This window comes from Mandrillus leucophaeus, unplaced genomic scaffold, assembly GCF_000951045.1.
Source record: "Mandrillus leucophaeus isolate KB7577 unplaced genomic scaffold, Mleu.le_1.0 Scaffold24, whole genome shotgun sequence".
Lineage (NCBI taxonomy): Eukaryota > Metazoa > Chordata > Mammalia > Primates > Cercopithecidae > Mandrillus > Mandrillus leucophaeus.
Genome location: NW_012102476.1, coordinates 2,238,982 through 2,246,777, shown reverse-complemented (window position 1 = coordinate 2,246,777; position 7,796 = coordinate 2,238,982).

Below are 7,796 nucleotides of genomic sequence, written 5' to 3'. Positions count from 1 at the left end.
TTACAGGCTTGAGCCACCGCACCCGGCCACTAATTTTTATATTTTTACTAGAGACGGGGTTTCACCTTGTTAGCCAGGATGGTCTTGATCTCCTGACCTTGTGATCCGCACGCCTCGGCCTCCCAAAGTGCTGGGGTTACAGGCGTGAGCCACCACACCCAGCCTGTTTTAATATATTCTAAGAAAATAGTGTGAAAGAAGAAATGAATCAATGTTTGCTAATATTGCCATGTTTGAATCAAATATTGCCAATATATGTTGACAATTGTTAAAGCTGGATGATGAGTACAAAGAGTTTATTATATAATTATTCCCCTTTTCTGTATTTGAAAATGTCTACAGGCCAGGCATGGTGGCACATGCCTGTAATCCCAGCACTTTGGGAGCCTGAAGCGAGAGGATCACTTGAGGTCAGCAGTTGGAGACCAGCCTGGCCAACATGGTGAAACCCTGTCACTACTACAAATGCAGAATTAGCTGCGCATGGTGGTGCATGCCTGTAATTCCAGCTACTCAGGAGGCTGAGGCAGGAGAATTGCTTGAACCCAGGAGGTGAAGGTTGCAGTAAGCTGAGATTGCAGCACTGCACTCCAGCTTGGGCAACAGAATGAGACTCTGTCTAAAAAAAAATCGGCTGCATGAGGTGGCTCATGCCAGTAGTCCCAGCACTTTAGGAGGCCAAGGTAGAGGTTTGCTTGAGCCTAGGAGGTCTAGTCCACAGTGAGTGCTAATCAAGTCACTGCACTCCAGCCTGGGTGATAGAGTGAGACCCTCATTAAAAAAAAAAAAAAAAATAACAAATTCTTTTTTTTTGAGATGGAGTTTCACTCTTGTTGCCCAGGCTGGAGTGCAATGGCGTGATCTCAGCTCACTGCAACCTCTGCCTCCCAGTTTCAAGTGATTCTCCTGCCTCAGCCTCCCTAGTAGCTGGGATTACAGGCATGTGCCACAATGCCTGGCTAATTTTGTATTTTTAGTAGATACAGGATTTCTCCATGTTGGTCAGGCTGGTCTCGAACTCCCAACTTCAGGTGATCTGCCCGCCTCAACGTCCCAAAGTGCTGGGATTACAGGTATGAGCCACTGCGCCCGGTCACAAATTCTTAAAAAGAGATAAAATAGGCTGGGCGCAGTGGCTCATGCCTGTAATTCTAGCATTTTGGGAGGCCAAGGCAGGCAGATCACCTGAGGTCAGGAGTTTGAGACCAGCCTGGCCAACATGGTGAAACCCCATCTCTACTAAAAATACACACAAATTAGCTGGGCATGGTGGTGAACGTCTGTAATCCCAGCTACTCAGGAGGCTGAGGCAGGAGAATCGCCTCAACCTGGGAGGCAGAGGTTGGAGTGAACCGAGATTGCACCATTGCCCTCCTGCCTGAACAACAGAGTGAAACTCCATCTCAAAATAATAATAATAATAATAATAATAAGAGATAAAATAAAACTTTATTACCATCAAAAGTTAAAAAAGAAGAAAGAAGGGCCGGGCATGGTGGCTCACACCTGCCTGTAATCCCAGCATTTTGGGAGGCCAAGGCGGGCAGATCACAAGGTCAGGAGATCGAGACCATCCTGGCTAACATGGTGAAACCCTGTCTCTACTAAAAATACAAAAAAATTAGCCGGGTGTGGTGGTGGGTGCCTGTAGTCAGTCCCAGCTACTTGGGAGGTTGAGGCAGGAGAATGGCGTGAACCTGGGAGGTGGAGCTTGCAGTGAGCTGAGATTGCGCCACTGCACTCCAGCCTGGGCGACAGAGTGAGACTCCGTCTCAAAAAAAAAAAAAAAAGAAGAAAGAAACCTAGTTCAAATTTGATTTAAAAAAAAAAAAAAAGAGAGAGAGAATTTGTTGCTTTACATAATGGAAAGATCTAGCTTCAAGTGCGGCTGGACCCAGGGCTCTGGGAGTCTGTTTTGCTCTCTCCCTTTCTTGACCCTACTGTCCTCTAGGTTAGTTCTGTTCTCAGGCAGTTTTGCTTCAGATGAAGGTGAGATGACTACCAGCATTTCTTAGACTTCTATCCTATAATGTGAGTCATCCAACAGAAAGTTCCAATTAAAGGCCTGGAATTAGCACTTTGGGAGGCCAAGGTGGGCAGATCACCTGAGGGCAGGAGTTCCAAACCAGCCTGACCAACATGGTGAAACCCTGTCTCTACTAAAAAAATACAGAAGTAGCCGGACGTGGTGGCGCATGCCTGTAATCCCAGCTCCTCAGGAGGGTGAGGCAAGGAAAATCGCTTGAACCTGGGAGGCAGAAGTTGCAGTGAGCCGAGATCGCGCCATTGCACTCCAGCCTGGGCAACAAGGGCGAAACTCTGTCTCAAAAAAAAAAAAAGAAAGAAAGAAAGAAAGAAAAAAGGCCTGGAATTAGTTCATAGGGCACTGTTGGCCTGGCCTGGGTTGCCGGCACTCATCACTCCTCTCTTAATCAGCTGTTCTCTAATGGCAGGGGTATGCTAATTAGCCTCTGAATGCCCCGCACAAAGCACCCTGCCTGGGACACAAGTAGGTGGTGGATGGATGGATGGACAGATAGGTGAAGAAGAGCATGGAAAATAAGCAACACAGTGAGACCATGTCTCTGAAAAAATTAAAAGAGGGCTGGGTGAGGTGGCTCACACCTATAATTCCAGCACTTTGGGAAAAGCTGAAGCGGGAGGATTGCTTGCATTCAGGAGTTCAAGACCAGCCTGGGCAATATAGCAAAACCCCCATCTCTACAAAAAATTTAAAAATTAGCTGGGTATTATGGCACGTGCCTGTAGTCCCAGTGACTTGAGAGGCTGAGGCGGGAGGATCTCTCACTTGAGCCTGGGAGGTGGAGGCTGCAGTGAGCTGTGATTGTACCACTGCACTCCAACCTGGGTGACAGAGTAAGACGCTGTCTCAAAAATAAATTAATTAAATTAAATAAAAAATAAGAAAAAGGGCTGGGCATGGTGGCTCACGCCCGTAATTTCAGCACTTTAGGGGGCCAAGATGGGCAGATCGCCTGAGGTCAAGAATTTGAGATCAGCCTGGACAACACAGTGAAATCCTGTGTCTACTAAAAATTCAAAAAGTTAGCTGGGCATGGTGGTGGGCACCTGTAATCCCTGCTACTTGGGAGGCTGAGGCAGGAGAATCGCTTGAACCTGGGAGGTGGAGGTTGTAGTGAGCCAAGATCAGGTTACTGCACTCCAGCCTGGGTTACAGAGTAAGACTCTGTCTCAAAAAAAAAAAAAAAAGGAAAAAGAAAAATGAGAAAAAGAGTCCCTTTCATATGTTTACAAAGCATGCTGCCATGCAAAGGGCAGAAACTCCAAGTGGAAGCGACTTCCCAAAGACAGCATGTTACTTGTGTCTTTCTAGGGCCACACTTTCTCCATGGAGAAGGCAGAGGGGGTGGGGAAAGTTGCCAGCACACTCCAGTCTGGTTCCTGGCACTGTGCCCAGCATTTATAGACAGTTTCCATTAGTCCTCATCCTCTATAAAGTGAGGGCCACCGTGCAGCTGTCCTAGATGAGGAAACCGCACCTGGCCAGGGACAGCAAGGAGATGCTGAAACCAGGGTTCTCCGGGGTGCCTGACCCCACCATGCTCCACAGCCTCCTTTGGGCAAGACAGACCAGGGAAGCTCTGTGAACCTTGCTAAAGACTCTGGACTTTGGCCGGGCACGGTGGTTCACGCCTGTAATCCCAGCACTTTGGGAGGCTGAGGTGGGTGGATCACCTGAGGTCAGGAGTTCAAGACCAGCCTGACCAACATGGTGAAACCCCCTCTCTACTAAAAATACAAAAATTTGCCAGGCAAGGTGGCATGCACCGTAATCCTAGCTAGTCGGGAGGCTGAGTCAGGAGAATCGCTTGAACCTGGGAGGCGCAGGTCACAGTGAGCAGAGATCATACTACTGTACTCAAGCCTGAGTAACAGAGTGAGACTCTGTCTCAAATAAATAAATAAATAAATAAATAATAAATAAAAAGAGGAGTATGGACTTGATCTCAATACTTCAGTCCACCTCTAATGTAGGTATCTGGCTCCTAGGAAGGGCCTCTGGTCCTGTCTACCTGCAGGGTAGGTGTAATCAGAATTTTTTCAGCTGCAAGTGTCAAAAATCCAAGTCATACTTATTGGCTTATGTGAAAAAGAAGTGCATTGCCTTATACAACAGAAAAGTTAAGGATTTCAGGCACAGCTTGATCCAGATACTCAAATGATCTCAAGAATATGTCTCTTCGTATCTCGCCTCTGCAGGCCTCTGTATAGATGACTCATCCTAGCCAGCTTTTTTGTTCTTTTTTTTTTTTTCAGACGAAGTCTTGCTCTGTTGTCCAGGCTGGAGTGCAGTGGCGTGATCTCGGGTTACCAAAACTTCCACCTCCCGGGTTTGAGCGATTCTCCTGCCTCAGCTTCCCAAGCAACTGGGACTACAGGTACACGCCACCATGCCTGGCTAATTTTCATATTTTTAGTGGAGACAGGTTTTGCCATGTTGGCCAGGCTGTTCTCAAACTCCTGGCCTCAGGTGATCTGCTCCCCTCGGCCTCCCAAAGTGCTGGGATTACAGGTGTGAGCCACCGTGCCTTGCTCTGACCAGCTTTTCCTGCATGCCAATAAGATGTCACCAGCAGTGCTGGGCATACATCCTATCAGCTTCCTAACCCCCAGTGGAAAGAGGACATCTTTTTCACAGCAGCTCCAAGATGAGTCTTGGGCACAAGTTGAATCAAGTGAACCAATGAATACAGTTGCTTTGGCTGGGAAGCACAGGTCATGTGACTATGCCAGGTCCCTTCCTGAACCTCATGGACTGCCTGTAAGGAAGGGTTGGTTCCCCAAAAGAAAATCCAATAAAGAGGCAACGGGGCCAGTCACGGTGGCCCATGCCTGTAATTGCAGCACTTTGGGAGGCTGAGGCAGGAGGACTGCTTGAGCCCAGGAGGTCGAGACCCACCGAGGCCACACAGTGAGATCCTATCTCTACCAAAAATTTAAAAAATTAGCTAGGTGTGGTGGGCATGTGTCTCTGGTCCCGGGTACTCGGGAGGCTCTGAGGATGGATGGGAGGATCGCTTGAGCCTGGGAGGCTGAGGCTGCAGTGAGCTGTGATCGTGCCATTGCACCTCAGCCTGAGCAACAGAGCGAGACCCTGTCTCAAAAAAAAAAAAAAAAAAGAGGCAATGGTAAGAGGTTAGACCAGCAGGAACAACAGAGGCAAAGGTCCCCCTTTTTTTTCTTTTAATTGAAACTGGGTCTCCCTCTCACCCAGGCTGGAGTGCAGTGGTACAATCACAGCTCACTGTTCAGTCTGGAATTCCTGGGCTCAAGCAATCCTCCCACTTCAGCCTCCTAAGCAGCTGAGAACACAGGTGCATGCCACCACAGCTGGCTAATTTCAATTTTTTTTTTTTTTTGTAGAGATGGGGTCTTGCTATGTTGCCCACACTGGTCTCAAACTCCTAGGCTCAAGTAACTTTCACTGCTCCTGGGCAAATGCCCTCTGACACCCCTTATAAGGAAACCCTTTGAGAAGGCTGGCCCCCTCTCAAACATGGAGAGCCTTGCCAGGGCCTTCCCCACTCACTGCTGTAACTGATTCTTATGCTGCATGGACATCTGCTTCCCAGAACCTCCACCCACCGGCCTTGCTCCTGTCCTTCGTGGCAGCCCCAAGCCTGCTCACCCCTTCCCATGCTGCGGCCTGCTTGGCCTCTGGAAGCAGCACTGTCTGCCTGCACCTTGCCCTCTCCAGGGCCGTCAGGCTCACCACCTTCAGGGACCTGGTTTCCAGGTCCTTCACCAATGCACTTGTTCTGTGTGTGGACATGAGGCCCTCCCGAGCTGAAGTCAGCGTGTGCTTCAGTGTCTGCATCTGTAAAATTCAGATAGTATTTGCCACCCAGGGGTGCTATGAGGATTACATGAACATAGTATAGTCTCTAGAACAGTGCACAGCACACAGTAGGCACTCAATAAATGCCAGTTATTATTCCTGTCACTTCTGTTGGAGACTGCACATCAGAGTACCCACCTCACCTTGGTCTAGTCCCATCCAGTTGCAGGCCTTTGAGTACAGTACAACCCTAAGGTTTTTACAATTGCATAATCTATAGAACATTTACAGATTTATTGTCTCGTTTGAGTTTAGTAACTTTTTTGTTGTTGTTGAGATGGAGTCTTACTCTGTTGCCCAGGCTGGAGTGCAGTGGTGCAATCTTAGCTCACTGCAACCTCTGCCTCCTGGGTTAAGGCGATTCTTCTGCTTCAGCCTCCTGAGTAGCTGGAACTACAGGCGCCCACCACCACGCCCAGCTAATTTTTTTTTTTTTTTGAAATGGAGTCTCGCTCTGTTGCCCAGGCTGGAGTGCAGTGCTGCAATCTCGGCTCACTGCAAGCTCCGCCTTCTGGGTTCACGCCATTTTCCAGCCTCAGCCTCCAGAGTAGCTGGGGCTACAGGCTCCCGCCACCACACTCAGCTCATTTTTTGTATTTTTAGTAGAGACAGGGTTTCACCATGTTAGTCAGGATGGTCTCGATCTCCTGACCTCGTGATCTGCGCACCTTGGCCTCCCAAAATGCCGGGATTATAGGCGTGAGCCACCGCGCCTGGCCAGAGCCTCATAACTTTGTGAGGTGGGCAGGACAAATCTTATTAATTCCCCATTTACCAATGAGAAAACGAGGTTCAGAGAGATCAGCCCTCTTGCCCAAGATCGCACAGCCAGTCAGTGGCAGAGGTGGGACTTGAACCCGTCCCTTGCTGTTCCTTGAACCTCTCCACATGACAGGGCTGTCCCTCAGCCTACAGGTCACCCCTCTAGCCTTGCCTGTTGGCTCTTCCTCATCCTTTTGGGCCCAGCCCAGATACTTTGTAAACAAGAATGACAAGAGCTAACTTTTTTTTTTTTTTTTTTAAATGAGACAGAGTCTTGCTCTTTCACCCAGGGAAGACTGGGTGATGCAGTGGCTCAGTCTTGGCTCACTGCAGCCTCTGCCTCCCGGGTTCAAGCTATTCTCATGCCTTAGCTTCCTGAGTAGCTGGGATTACAGGTATGCATCACTACACCACGCTAATTTTTGTATTTTTAGTGGAGATGTGGTTTTACCACGTTGGCCAGGCTGGTCTCAAACTCCTGATCTCAGGTGATCCGCCAGCCTTGGCCTCCCAAAGTGCTAGGATTACAGGCGTGAGTCACCACGCATGGCCGGGAGCTAACGTTTATTAAGCCCTCGCCACTTTCTAGATGAGGTCCTTACTGACTTTCTTGGGTTATTTTAGGTAATCATACCCATACCTCTTACGTGGCAGGTATGACTGTTACAGAGGGAGAAACCGAGGCTGAGAAAGGCTAAGTAGCGGCCACACGTCACTCAGCAGGTGACAGGCTGCGGTCGCACTCATGACATAGTCTGACTCTAGAGCAGGCCTTTCCTGCCCGCTGTTGCTGTCTCCAGAAGCCTCTCTGAATCTAAGGGTGGGAACTACTCCTCCTTGCCCTCGAGCCTTCGCCAAAGCCAGGGCTTGGAGCGGCCGTGGGCTCCTCCTCCTTCCCCCAGGCTGGGCTCTTCACGGGCGGGAGCCTGCCTGGCTCGCCTGCCTCGCTCGACCCTGTAGCCCCTGGCACGAAGTAGGTGCCCGTGATGCCGAATTATTTCAGCAGGAGGGCAGGGGTGTTCCCGATGAAGACAGGAGACCAGGGAGGAGAAGCGACTCCCGGGGCCACCCATGTGTAGATCTCGGAGCCAGGCAAGAGCCAGGTCCCTTGGGTCCGGGAGCGCGCTCGGGGCTCCTCCTCGCCTGTGCCCCC